General features: G+C 37.5%; 1 protein-coding gene across 2 annotated transcripts in view; it reads right to left on the reverse strand.

Annotated features, from left to right (window-relative positions):
* The window catches only part of MAGI2 (membrane associated guanylate kinase, WW and PDZ domain containing 2), a 1,495,474-nt gene that overhangs the window by 384,000 nt on the left and 1,097,512 nt on the right, over nt 1-13,962 (reverse strand). The gene's annotated exons all lie outside the window — the stretch shown is intronic.

Here is a 13,962-nt window from a genome sequence, read left to right on the forward strand (position 1 = left end):
AATATGAAACTATTACATGTTTAGATATTATTGAAATAAATCAATTAAGAAAGAGAATATTAAAAAGGAGAGAATGACTAGTGATCTCACTTATGGTTGCTTTGGTAATCGGAGTCACAGAATACCATTTAAAGCTAACAAAAGAACAAGGGCCTTATAAAAGATATCAGCATAAAGGCAAACATTAGAACAAATACAGACTTGTTTTAAATACCAAAGAAAGAAACAAATAGCTCCCCCTCCAAAACAAAAGACTATATAGACAAACACAGTCAGTATAACATGATATGGTCAATAAATATAACATAAAACAGTAGGACAGAGTGAAAACTAAGGAATGCAATTTGCTTTTCTTGTTCATATTTTCTAATTAGCTCATAAAGAAAGGCTAAATAGAAAGGTCTGGGCAAAGGCATGCCAGACAAATGGGGAAAAAAAATAAAAAAGGAAGCAGGGATTACAGACCTGGTACAAGGATTGAAGTCAAAAGCATTAACCAGGATAAGAAATCCTATTTTATAACAGTAACAGTCACAATTCATAATGAAAGCACACTAGTTTCAATATCTGCATGGAAAATAATACAAATTGTCTTCATAACATAGTCATTACAGGAGTTACAAAGAAAACTAGAAATACACTAACAACAAATACTTAAGACTACTCCAGTTTACGTTAGGTCAAAATTGACAATAGTACAGACAAATAAGAGCTAAATACAGCAAAATTAATTAGGCAAATCTTTTGGTTCTCTCATCTCTTTTTCTATTTATACCCCAATAACAGAATGTACATTCTTGTCAACTACACATGGGTCATTCCCCACAATTGTCTATACATTAGACTACAAAAGTCTTAAATTCTACAAAGCAGAAATAACACAAACAATAATCTTTGCCCTAATGCAGTAAAATGTAGACATTAATAATAAAATCATAAAATCTAAAAACTTTCATCTAGAAATTTAAAAAAACTCTAACTCACTCATGTGTCAGAGAGGAAATGTAAACTTAAATTGTAGAATTTCTAAAAGTGATGAGAGTGAAAACAGTAGTAAAATCTGTAGAAAAGAAACAGTGATCAGAGGAAATTTTATAGTGTGTGTATATATACACACATATATACCTATATATATACACACACATACACACATACATAAATGGAAGAACGGAAATAAAAGTGAATTCCCAATTCCAAAAGCTAGAAAAAGTAATCCCTCCAAGGAAAAAACAAAACAAAATATAAAAAAAGGACTGTAAATGATAAAAGCAAAACTTCATGTAGTAGAAAATGGAAAAATAAATAATACTAATTGAAGCACTGTTTCTTTTGAAAATCAGCAAAATAATTACTTTTATATTCACATACAACAAAGTAAAAGAGTGACAAAAGGGAAGCAATCTAAACACAAGTCTGTACAAACCTATGCTAAAAAAATTGAAAATCTAAATTAAATGGATAACTTCTTAGAAAAATATAATTTATGAAAAGTGGTCCCAGAGAAAAATAATATGAGTACTAAGGGTTATTTATAAATTGAGTGTGAGTAAAGGCTGTATTCGGAGAAGGCAACGGCACCCCACTCCAGTACTCCTGCCTGGAAAATCCCATGGATGGAGGCGCCTGGTGGGCTGCAGTCCATGGGGTCGCTGAGGGTCAGACACGACTGGGTGACTTCCCTCTCTCTTTTCACTTTCATGCATTAGAGAAGGAAATGGCAACCCACTCCAGTGTTCTTGCCTGGAGAATCCCAGGGACAGGGGAGCCTGGTGGGCTTCCATCTATGGGGTGACACAGAGTTGGACACGACTGAAGTGACTTAGCAACAGCAAAGGCTGTATTAACCTGACTCAAACTTGACAAATCTGACTATACAAAAGCAAAAAAGAATCTCTGAAACACCATAATCAATATTACAAGATAAATAATAAACTGAGAAAATATTTGTAACATATATAGTGAAAACTCATGGATTTTTGGTAATAATGTAAATTGGTACAACCACTAAGAGAAATAGTCTGGAGAGTCCTCATTGAGCTATTGCAGGTTCCAGCAATTCCATTTCTGAGTATTTACCTGAAGAAAGTGAAAACATTACTTCAAAAAGTTATAGGCACCGCTATATTCATTGCAGCACCATTTAAAATAATCAAGATATGGAAACAACCTGTGTCCATTAACTTGATAGAAAAATGTGTAAGAGTTAGGAATAGGCAGTTCACAAAATATATAAACAAATGTCCTTTATACATGAAAAGATGCCCAACTTCCTTTAACAAATTAACACTATATGGAGATACAATTTCTCAGCTCTCAAATCAGCAAAAATTCAAAAGCTTGGCAACACATTCTGCAAGCAAGATTATGCAAGAATTGCACCCCTCCCCTACAGTACTGGTGGATGGGCACTATCGTGCAACCCTTATTGAGAGGAATTTGGCAATAACTAACACAACCAGAAATACTTTACTCTTTGACTCAACAATCTCTAAGAAATTTCTTTAAAGTTGCATCTTTAACAATGCACAAAATCAAACACAGAAGGTTATTTCTTGCAGTGTTATTTTCCTAGCAAAATATCCACGCAAGATGACTGGTTAAATGAACATGGTACACACACCCATGATGTAATACTATATAACAGTGAAACTAATGAAGGAAATATCTATAATGTAATACATGGTGGCTTGTGGAATGTATTGCTGAATAAAAAGATTTCCATGCTTTTGGAAAAGGTACACCAGAAGGTGAACCGCCAACTAAAGAAACTGTTTAACTGTAAGAGATGGGCATAGATGATCAAGTTGAAGGGATAAGAAAAAGAAAGACATTTTTGAGAAAAGTTCTTTGTAGTCCATGTCAATGTTTCTTTATCATTTTTTTAATATGAAAAACCCTCAAATTAAATACAAACAAAAGGCAAATGACCCTAATTGTATATGAAATTGCTAATCACTCAGAAAACTCAAATTTTAGAGAAATTATAGACTAACGTTTCATTGTGCCAAGACCCAGTAGGTTAACAAATGTATTTATAATGTCACACAATTTGGCATGCTTTCTTTATAGGAAGCATTAGGATACTGGTTTCTGGGTCTTGGGGTTAATTTATCTCAGCTCTTAAACCTTCTGTATTGGGAAATCCAGTGGGTCTAGAGTTTAGGAGCATCATGATCAAAAAAAGCTGCAATAACTAAGTTTCAAGAGTTAGTTATGGGGCTGGGCAAACATTAATCTCTGACTTATGGGAAGACTAGAATTTAATAATTCAGAGGGGAAGGCACAGATCTTTGGAGAGGACCTTCACTCTGGGACCTTCGGGCATTACGGAGGCTGCAGAGGTGGGTTCCATTCATTCTGGGACTCTGCCATTCCATATAATCCTAACAGCCTTAGTGCTATTACGGACACTGGGCATTTGGAATGTAAAGTCACTGCAGCAGGGAGCCTATAAAAATGTGGAAAGTGAAAACAGGTATTTTTTGCAGCAGTAGAACAGAGGAGCCTGGCAGGCTACAGTCCATGGGGTCACAAAGAATCAGACACGACTGAGCGACTAAGACACACACACACACACACACACACACACACAGGGGACAATCTATCCAAGTTTTGCTGCCTTTGTGGGAGCAAGAATGAGATTTTGCTTCAAGACGCAAGGTCTTGTTTAGAGATAGAGCAGTACCTAAATCTTGGTCTATGGGCTTGTAAGAGGGAAAGCTTGCAGAAGAAGTTGGATCCAGAGTAGGAGGCTGCAGACTGAAAACCTTCTTCTTCCTTCAGTTCAGTCGCTTAGTCGTGTCACAGCAAGCCAGGCCTCCTTGCTCATCACCATCTCCCGGAGTTCACTCAGACTCACATCCATCGAGTCCATGATACCATCCAGCCATTTCATCCTCGGTCGCCCCCTTCTCCTCCTGCCCCCAATCCCTCCCAGCATCCCTCCCAGAGTCTTTTCCAATGAGGCACCTCTTCTCATGAGGTGGCCAAAGTACTGGAGTTTCAGCTTTAGCATCAGTCCTTCCAAAGAACACCCAGGACTGATCTCCTTCAGAATGGACTGGTTGGATCTCCTTGCAGTCCAAGGGACTCTCAAGAGTCTTCTCCAACACCACAGTTCAAAAGCATCAATTCTTCGGTGCTCAGCCTTCTTCACAGTCCAACTCTCACATCCATACATGACTACTGGAAAAACCATAGCCTTGACTAGACGGACTTTAGTTGGCAAAGTAATGTCTCTGCTTTTGAATATACTATCTAGGTTGGTCATAACTTTCCTTCAAAGGAGTAAGCATCTTTTAATTTCATGGCTGCAATCACCATCTGCAGTGATTTTGGAGCTCCAAAAAATAAAGTCTGACACTGTTTCCACTGTTTCCCCATCTATTTCCCATGAAGTGATGGGACCAGATGCCATGATCTTCGTTTTCTGAATGTTGAGCTTTAAGCCAACTTTTTCACTCTCCTCTTTCACTTTCATCAAGAGGCTTTTTAGCTCCTCTTCATTTTCTGCCATAAGCGTGGTGTCATCTGCATATCTGAGGTTATTGATATTTCTCCCAGCAATCTTGATTTCAGCTTGTGTTTCTTCCAGTCCAGCGTTTCTCATGATGTACTTCGCATATAAGTTAAATAAGCAGGGTGACAATACACAGCCTTGATGTACTCCTTTTCCTATTTGGAATCAGTCTGTTGTTTCATGTCCAGTTCTAACTGTTGCTTCCTGACCTGCATACAGATTTCTCAAGAAGCAGGTTAGGTGGTCTGGTATTCCCATCTCTTTCAGAATTTTCCACAGTTTATTGTGATCCACACAGTCAAAGGCTTTGGCATAGTCAATAAAGCAGAAATAAATGTTTTTCTAGAACTCTCTTGCTTTTTCCATGATCCAGCAGATGTTGGCAATTTGATCTCTGGTTCCTCTGCCTGTTCTAAAACCAGCTTGAACATCAGGGAGTTCATGGTTCACGTATTGCTGAAGCCTGTCTTGGAGAATTTTGAGCATTACTTTACTAGCATGTGAGATGAGTGCAATTGTGCGGTAGTTTGAGCATTCTTTGGCATTGCCTTGCTTTGGAATTGGAATGAAACTGACCTTTTCCAGTCCTGTGGCCACTGCTGAGTTTTCCAAATTTGCTGGCATATTGAGTGCAACACTTTCACAGCATCATCTTTCAGGATTTGAAATAGCTCCCACTGGAATTCCATCACCTCCACTAACTTTGTTCGTAGTGATGGTTTCTAAGGCCCACTTGACTTCACTTTCCAAGATGTCTGGCTCTAGATGAGTGATCACATCATCATGATTATCTGGGTCATGAAGATCTTTTTTGTACAGTTCTTCTTTCTTAGGTTGTCCTATTTCCTCCATAAAGAGTTCAGTCTATTCTACAGTTTTATCAGTGTGGCACCTCCAACTGGGGAGGTCAGATGGGTACAATGACTAAGACTTAAGCATATAACATGCTCTTCTATAATGCACAGTGTCTATATTTTATTTATTGACTCAAAGTAAGTATTGATAAATAATGAAAAATTTAAAAATTGTTTAACCATCACTTTCCATGGAGTCAAGATGAAGATCTGGATAGGTTATAGAAGAAAAACTTTTAAAAATTGCTTTAATCCTCCACTTTGTCTTATCAATGAAGATCTTAAAGATTTAGGAGAAATGACTGAGATAAATAGCCACATCTTGCCATGGTTTTGATGGCTCTTGTGACTGCTATTTTCTTATGCCCCCAAAATGATAGGCTTTCAATAGTATATTTGATGGTTTTGTGGTTGAAAACATTCTTGATAAGATCCGGATATATTAAATTAAGAGAAATTTCAATTTATCACTGATGGTATTACCTAATATATCTCTTATAGTGTAATACATTTATGAACCTCTTTTTTTATTCAAGAAAAGTTATTGCTCATCTGCTTTGAGGGAGGCAACAAACTAGGTTGTGAGGCTATAGGGATATGTCTCAACATCCATGGAGCTGATGGCTTCAGGCAAAGCCAGTCTTTAAACAAATATTTTCACTAATTATTAATTCATTACAATTTATATATACGCTACTGGGAGAAGTATGTGGATATCTCACTCTACCTGAAGCCTTAGGTGATTTTTGAAAAGCTTGGAATCATAGGATGCTACATTTCATGGGTATAATTCATTATGACTGATTTAAATAATCCTAATGCAACAAGTCATCAACACATTTGTCAGTTGAGTATTCTGGGAAGAATTCATACAATGGATGTCATTGCTCTAGCAGAGCAGTCTTTTTAAATTTAATGAATTGACTATATACAAGAACATGCTGCTACTGCTGCTAAGTCGCTTCAGTTGTGTCCAACTCTGTGCGACCCCATAGATGGAAGCCCACCAGGCTCCCCCGTCCCTGGGATTCTCCAGGCAAGCACATTGGAGTGGGTTGCCATTTCCTTCTTCAATGCATGAAAGTCTCTAGGGACAACTAATTATTGAACATCAATACAGTAAGGACTCGGGAAAATGAAATTTAAAATTTACCTTTGTTTATTATATTAGATGAGCTGAATTCTACATAGGAATATGCCCTAATTTCATTTTCTACTTAATATGTAGCCTCAGAACACTGTTCAATTAAAATGCCACTTTGACCAGTGAAACAAATCAGACCAAGCACAAACCCAGGGCTGCTAACTAAAATGTGCAGAAAGACACGCCAGCTTTGCATGATGGTACTGTCTGAAGCATCTCCCACAACAGTGGGGTAAGAAGCATCATGACAGTTCTACATGCCATTAAACACTAAAACATAATTTTTGTTTTTGCCATGACACTCATGGATTCTACAAGGCGTTCACACTTTATAGACAAGTAAGCTGGACATCTGTCAAACTGGGCTGATACAGTGTTGCCATAGATGCTCTACTTTACCTGCTTTGCCTGAGCTCTGAGTTTTTCTGGCAGAACAAAGAATCAGTCATGGACATTTTTAAAAAGCACACTTGAAAAGAAAAATTAATAAAATACCAATTGTCAGTGTCTTTTGGGGAGAGAAAGGAAGCATGGGTACCTTCCATAATTTCTCTCTGTGTTGTGGAATGTTTTTAAATATTAACAGAATAGGCAAACTGACCAAGCCCACAGTGCTCTGATTTATACTTGTTCCAGGTAGAGAAAATGTGTAATTCTCAGCAGTACTTATCACAGATAGATCACAGAATGTCAAAGGTAATGAGACTTGAAGGATAAAGCAGGGAAACACTTTTTCTGTGACATAAGAAGAGGAGGTTGTCTATTCAGTATGTGACTGAAACAATAAGATGTCTGATTTCCTGTTTTGAGTTAAACTAAGGCACTAATGCTGCCTATTAAGATTTAATGACAGAAATGCCAAAATACAGACATTAATTATATTTATATAGCCAGATGTGTGCGTAGGATTGTCCAAATGCTCCTTACCAAAATGATTTCCTGTGGAAACTATTTTAGCTGAATCCTCTAGCAGAGATGTTGGAATCACACACCCCACCCCAACCCCTGCCATCTTGGCAATATAGTGTAGAGAATGGTATAAATGTCACAAGTACACCTTCAGCTATATTGAAATGAACTGTGAATCATAATAATACTGCAAGTATTAAAAAAGCAACAAAGTGTCTATTAATATACACTATGCTGGCATCAGAAGCATTCACTTCAAATACAGCATTTTACTCAGAGAGGGAAGGGGTAGTTTTAGAACAAATCTTGAATTTCCTGACCTCCCCACACAAAAGGGCAATGACTTCTATCAGTAAGCTTCCAGAACAAAAGAGGGCAGAATATTTTTTCCCAGTGATTTGGGTGCTGTGATTTATACAAATCTTTACCTATCCAGGTTTGTCCCATCTTCGCAGTGTTCTCAGGTGGAAGGACTGGATTAGATATGAGAAACAGAGAAGCAAAACTGCTTCCTAATGAGACATAAAATCCTGCGTGATATAAAATGTGGTAGTGAGGTATGCTACAGTAACATTAAAAACAAGTAGAGAATTTGGAATGAAGAGCATGAACTACATTACTGCTTTGTTTCCTGGCAGAAGGAAACAAAGGAACATGGGAAACAGCTGAGGGTGAGATTTCCTAATGTTGTCCACAGTAAGTAAAACTGCAAAATATAAAAAGGCCCGGCATAGAAAACATGATGCCTGCTGTGTCTGCAAGGTATTGAGATGCCTAAAACATGGGGGAAATTCTTGGAGAGCACTTCAACTCAGTGAAAAATATTACCCGTATAAAGCTGTCAAAGTCTGTCTCAGTTTGGGTTACTTGGCATGTAAAGAGCCAGTCAATCCCACAAATTAGGCTGCCCTGCAGGCGTTTCTAACTCACATGCCAGGCTTTCAGGAAACATTAAAGGTCCAAGTGGAGCTATGATTTGTACCCATGGTAACAACTGGACTGTGTGTAAATCATGTGAGCTGTGACAATGTGATATGATGTGGGACTTAGCCACTTTTGTAAGACTCTACATGTAAAAATCCAAACCATTCAACAGCAGTGGCACGTGCAGACAAAGTACACAGGTAGCTCTGGAGGGCCGCATGGCCTAGAGGAGGGGACCACACAGTTTCCAACCTGCAACGTCCTTCGGAGGCAAAAAACACTGAAAATACTGATTTGTTCAGAGAGCATCACTAGTTAAAACATTGTTTTATGATAATTGGGTCAGGGTGTTAGGCTACATTTCATATGTACCCCAAGATTCTCTAAAACTTTCAGAATCAACTCCGATATACACAGGGCATATAGTACAGAGAGGAAGAATAAGCAAGGACAATAGTTTTTAAACCATATTAGCATACTTTCCTATTTCACATTTCCCTGTGTGTAACTCTCCATCTATTTAAGCAATCATGTATTTGAGGAGATTTAGGCCTGGTCAAAGGGACTATAAAGAGAAAGGGTCAAAAATCAATGAATGACTTCCATGTCACAAGGTTGGGAGTAGGGCTTGTTGGTGCAAAGCCCTGGGAGAAAAGATTCAGGGTATAGAGTTCTTGGAGCTTTAGACAAAGGCAAGGACCGTAATCTGAGTAGGTATAAGCCATCCTGGGCTTCCCTGGTGACTCAGACAGTAAAAAAATATATGTCTGCAATGCAGGAGACCCTGGTTTGATCCATGGGTTGGGAAGAATCCCTGGAGAAGAAAATGGCTGCAGACTCCAGTTTTCTTGCCTGGAAAATCCCATGGACAGAGGAGGCCGGTGAGCTACAGTCCACAGGGTCACAAAGAATCAGACATGACTGAGTGACTAACATTTTCACTTTTCCCAAGGCATCCTGCAGCAGAGAATAGCAGGCCTGCCACAGACCAGCCCTTGTTGCCATAGAGATACATGTTCATCTACTACCTTGGATCCAAGACGAGAGGAGAGACCTACTGTGAAAAAAAAAAATGATAGGAAATCTGAACCTAATTAATATTAACAGGCTATTGCCACCCTGCCGTCTCCCAAATAAATGTCTTGAATTAAAAGGGACAAGAAAAACAAACAAACAAAAAAAGACCACCTTTAATTGGAAAGTTTAAATTTCTTCACCCTCCGTTAACAATAATGAAGGAGACAATGCAAATGAGGTTACATAAAATTAAAATAAAAATCTTTCTTTTCATATATATATATGAGTTATAGTTTACAAATACCAACCTTGCTATGCTAGCACTAAACTAAAATCATGTATCACTAAGCAAATATATTTGATAGAATTACTGTAGGCTTTGGAATCAGATAAAACTGATTTGAATTTTGGGTTTTCTTAGGTAAACCTCAGTTTCTTTATCCTGCATGATGTTATAAGGAATAGAAATGTAGAGTGCCTGACCTGCTTGGTGCTCAATAAATGTGAGGTTTCACTATGCCTGCTCTCGAGGCTGTTGTTGCTCTGCCATCATCATCAGTAGTAACTACAATGGCAGCGATGGCAGGCCTCAGTGGAGTCACAATGGGTCCATATTTAGAGTGTGTGGCGGGTAAAAAATCATTAGCCTTTTTGCCTCATAAATATTTGAAGAAGAAGATTTTTCAAAATTATTTGAAGTATGGGAAAGAACTTATAAAACTGGGTATGAAAAACGAGGACTGAAAATTATTAAGTAGGGGATCCTATCTATTATTTTATTCCTGTGTAAAGTTGGCTTGAAGGCCTCAGAATGAGAATTCTGACATTTAGCAGTGTCGGGGTCCAGCCCCAGTGGATCCAGGGAATTCGAAGCAGGGATGGAGTCGGCGTCTGGGAAAGGACTATTTAATTAGAAATATCTGGGAGCCAGCATAGCAGTCTAGCTTCAAAAATGGGAGAAGGGACTTGATTTATGAAGAAGATACTTTGCATAATACAAAGGGATGCAACTGGAGTTCATAAAGAAAACTGTCTGAAAAGAAACAGTTATGTGTGCTTATAATTCTTAATTAATATACATATAAATTACTCTTTATAAAATGTTACAGTGTGGCTCTTTATTATATAAAGTTAACAAGCATATTTGAAATTATTTCTTTAGTTTGCAAATCAAAACCACATCAGAACTAAAAATATAGTTTTGAAATAACAAGTTTAATTAAGTTAATAATGATATTTTCATTAGAAAATTCCTTTGTTTGAAATAGTGGCATTTTTCTTTTAATAAAACTGTAGTGATTACAAAAATCTATTTTTGCTCAAAGGTCAATTGATTACTGTCACTCAGAACTAATACCTGAAAAGAAAAGATAAATCTGTCTTAGATTTATGGTGCTAGAAAAAGGAAAATGTTTCATCTGGAAAACAGAAAAAAAGGCGAAGAAGAACCTGAAAGCTACTTTATCAGTGTTAAAAATAAGCATATTATACTCAGCAATCTAATAGATATACAACTTAGATGGTTTTAAAACTGCTGTGATTCACCAAGTTCCACAGTGAGAGGTGAGAGTTAGAAAACTCAGTAGGACCAGATGTAACAAGACAGGAAAGGACTCCACGGGCAGCTAAGAAAAAGAAAAAAACAATGGAGAGAGAAAGAGTATGGTTCTGTTGAGTTCTAAAGATTATGCTATAATCATCTGTTTTCTCTCTCTCTCTCTCTTTGAGAAAGGTGAAGACAGGGAGCGTATCCCACTCATTTTCTATTCCAAAACCTAATAAGAGGTGCTCATCACGGGCATTTATTAAAGGAATTACACCTTTGTCGGAAGAGCAATCTCAGAGATTTGGGTAGCATGCCGAATGTTGGATTCCTAAGTCATTAATACTTTAGTTATTTATTAAACAAATGTTAACTCCGTTTTTAGTCAGATGTTTTTCTGTTGAGAATTTTTGCCCCATATTTCAGATATTTTGAGGTGTGCTGGGCTGAGGTGGGGAAGGAGAAGGACAAGCTGTGGGCAACATTCCATAAAGCTCATTTCCTCCCTTGTTATTGAATGACAGAGATGTTAGAGAATCACACAGGGATTAAAGAACTGTTTTAGTAATGAATATGAAAAATAGGTATTGAAATCTTAGTTGTATTGCTTTCAGTAACATAGATTTTGGGGGGGGGGCATGTGATAGTAGAAGTATGCCCAGGTGCTCTTAAATGAAGGGCTAGCCATTTATAGCAGCAGCTGCAGTAGACAGCAGATGCTTTATAGAGAACTGCCCCTTGTGCTGTGCCCTAAAAGATGAGTCAACATTACCTGAAACGTTTCTTACTGAGGAGAGTTTACCTTATATTGAAAAAATGGCATTTAATTTCAATGCTATTTATGTTCCTATCTTAGTATCTCAGGATGTTATCTTGAAAATTCTTTGTAGCCAAAGTTATAATACTTCCAGCCTTATCTCAGTTACTAAGCATCATCAAAGCACTAAAATTAGCTATAATTATACGATATAGAGAGAATATGTATAAGACACTGTGCTTAGTGCTTTAAGTATCATCCTTTTGATCCTCCTAACAACCCTATTTGTGTGCTCAGTCATGTCCTGCGACTTCGTGGACTGTAGCCTGCCAGGCTTCTCTCCATGGGATTTTTCTGGGCGAGAATACTAGAGTGCATTGCCATTTCTTCTTTGTAGGGGATACTATTTAACTGCTTTAAGTGCAATGCCACAACTAAAATTATTTTTGATGAGGGTGGGAGGTGGTAGTCCTGGAATCCCTTGGACTTTAAAAGATTCCTTTCTGGACAGCCTTTCTTGGGACTCCCACTGTTCGAAATGTTGGTAAGAAAATATGAAGGGAAAGATTTGGCATGTGTGTATCCATCTTTTTTGAGGAATGCCCCATGACTCTGAAATAATTTTCACATTGCTCTTCAGTAAGAGTCTAAGTTCAATATTTTGAAATCCTTTCATACTGCATTCCCTTGTTGTGCGATACAGTGAATGTCGGCTTTGGTTGGACAGAAAGATATCAACACACGTATCTTAGCTAACATTAGAGTCATAATTTAATCTTTGATATTTATGCAATAATGAGGACATTCGGAAACATTAGAAACTTTAAACATTTTTCTGGCATTCACGTGACAAGAAAATGTGGATGCACTTGGAAGCCTATTCTACTTTATTTGAATAGTAATGCCATCTGCCAAAACTTACTCTGTCAAAAAGTACTGCTCTGACAACACAGGAAAGGAACTTTGTGCGAGAAACAGGCATCTGTTTTTTACTTAAATCACAAAAGGCACATTTTGTTTGCCTTCACAAGGGATTTCTGCAAATTCACTATCCAATTAATGTCAGCCTGTGACAATGACAAAATAAGCAGATTCTTAAATGAGCCCTATTTCTTTTCAGTTTTAGATTTGCAAAGCATGAAAGGATTATATGGTGTAGTACAGAAATTTACTCTTCTGATTTATAATGAAGCCATTTTTCCTCCATGAAGATGACATCACTGGCATCACCTGGGCACTCGTGTCAGGTAAATCTCTAGTGATGGCAGTGAATTCATACCAGGTTATCCTTGGCCGGTTCTCATTGTGATGTGAAGCTCGTACTTTGTACAATGATCAGCAGAATTTACCTGGAGTTACAGACTACAGAAAAGGCCAAAACAAAGTTTCAGATGCTAAATCCCAAGATCTTAAATGCCTTGGAAGTGTGTGGTGAGAGCTGAAACTGGCCAGACATCTGCTCAGCTGTTCCACAAATACATAGTATATATTCTGTTTTTAACATGTTAGATATGGCAGAGGAGATGGCAGCAGATAAGATCCTTGTCTTGGAATAATTTACAATCTACATAGAAAGGTAAAAACATCTACATTTAAAAACAGAAATAGATCCATAAAGAGTATTTATGAATGAAGGTGCAGGTGTGAATTGATATAGATAAATACTGTGTTATTTCATAATAAATAATGTGCCTTCATGTAGCTTCATGACTCTCATTTATTTTCAAGTAGAAGCACAAAGCAGGCAAAGAATAGAAGTGGGGTGCTACTTGGGGGTTAAAAATAAGATGACTTCAGGCATGGGCAGTGGAGAGGTAAGTGGGATGGTGACTAGTTCTGCAGAGAATGAACATAGGAAAGTACATAAATTATAAGTTAATTATCATAGTTGGAAAAGAGTATTTATGTTAGCTAATGAGAAAAGGTTGTATGTGTAATGTATATAAATTGATAGAATATTTTTGATTTCTAGGTTAACTGGAAACTTCTGTAGTGTCTAAGAGGAGGAACACCATAATAGATGTAATTGGAAAGCCCTAATCAGGTACTTGCACTCTTGGTTTTTCCATCATTAGTACCCAGCACATGTCTAGCACAATGCTTCAAATAAAATTCAGAAATGAATGTTTAGAGCCAGGAGGTAAGCTGGTTATATTCAAAAGGACACCTGCATTTCTGTGGCTGCCCTGATTTAGACCTTCTTTCCTATTTTTGGATGATTCTCCACAGATCGAATCTTAGCAGGAGGTGGGTGCTATATCCAACTACAGAGATTGAAAAGCCTACATGCTTGCC

The sequence above is a fragment of the Capra hircus genome, chromosome 4, assembly GCF_001704415.2.
Source record: "Capra hircus breed San Clemente chromosome 4, ASM170441v1, whole genome shotgun sequence".
NCBI classification, from domain to species: domain Eukaryota; kingdom Metazoa; phylum Chordata; class Mammalia; order Artiodactyla; family Bovidae; genus Capra; species Capra hircus.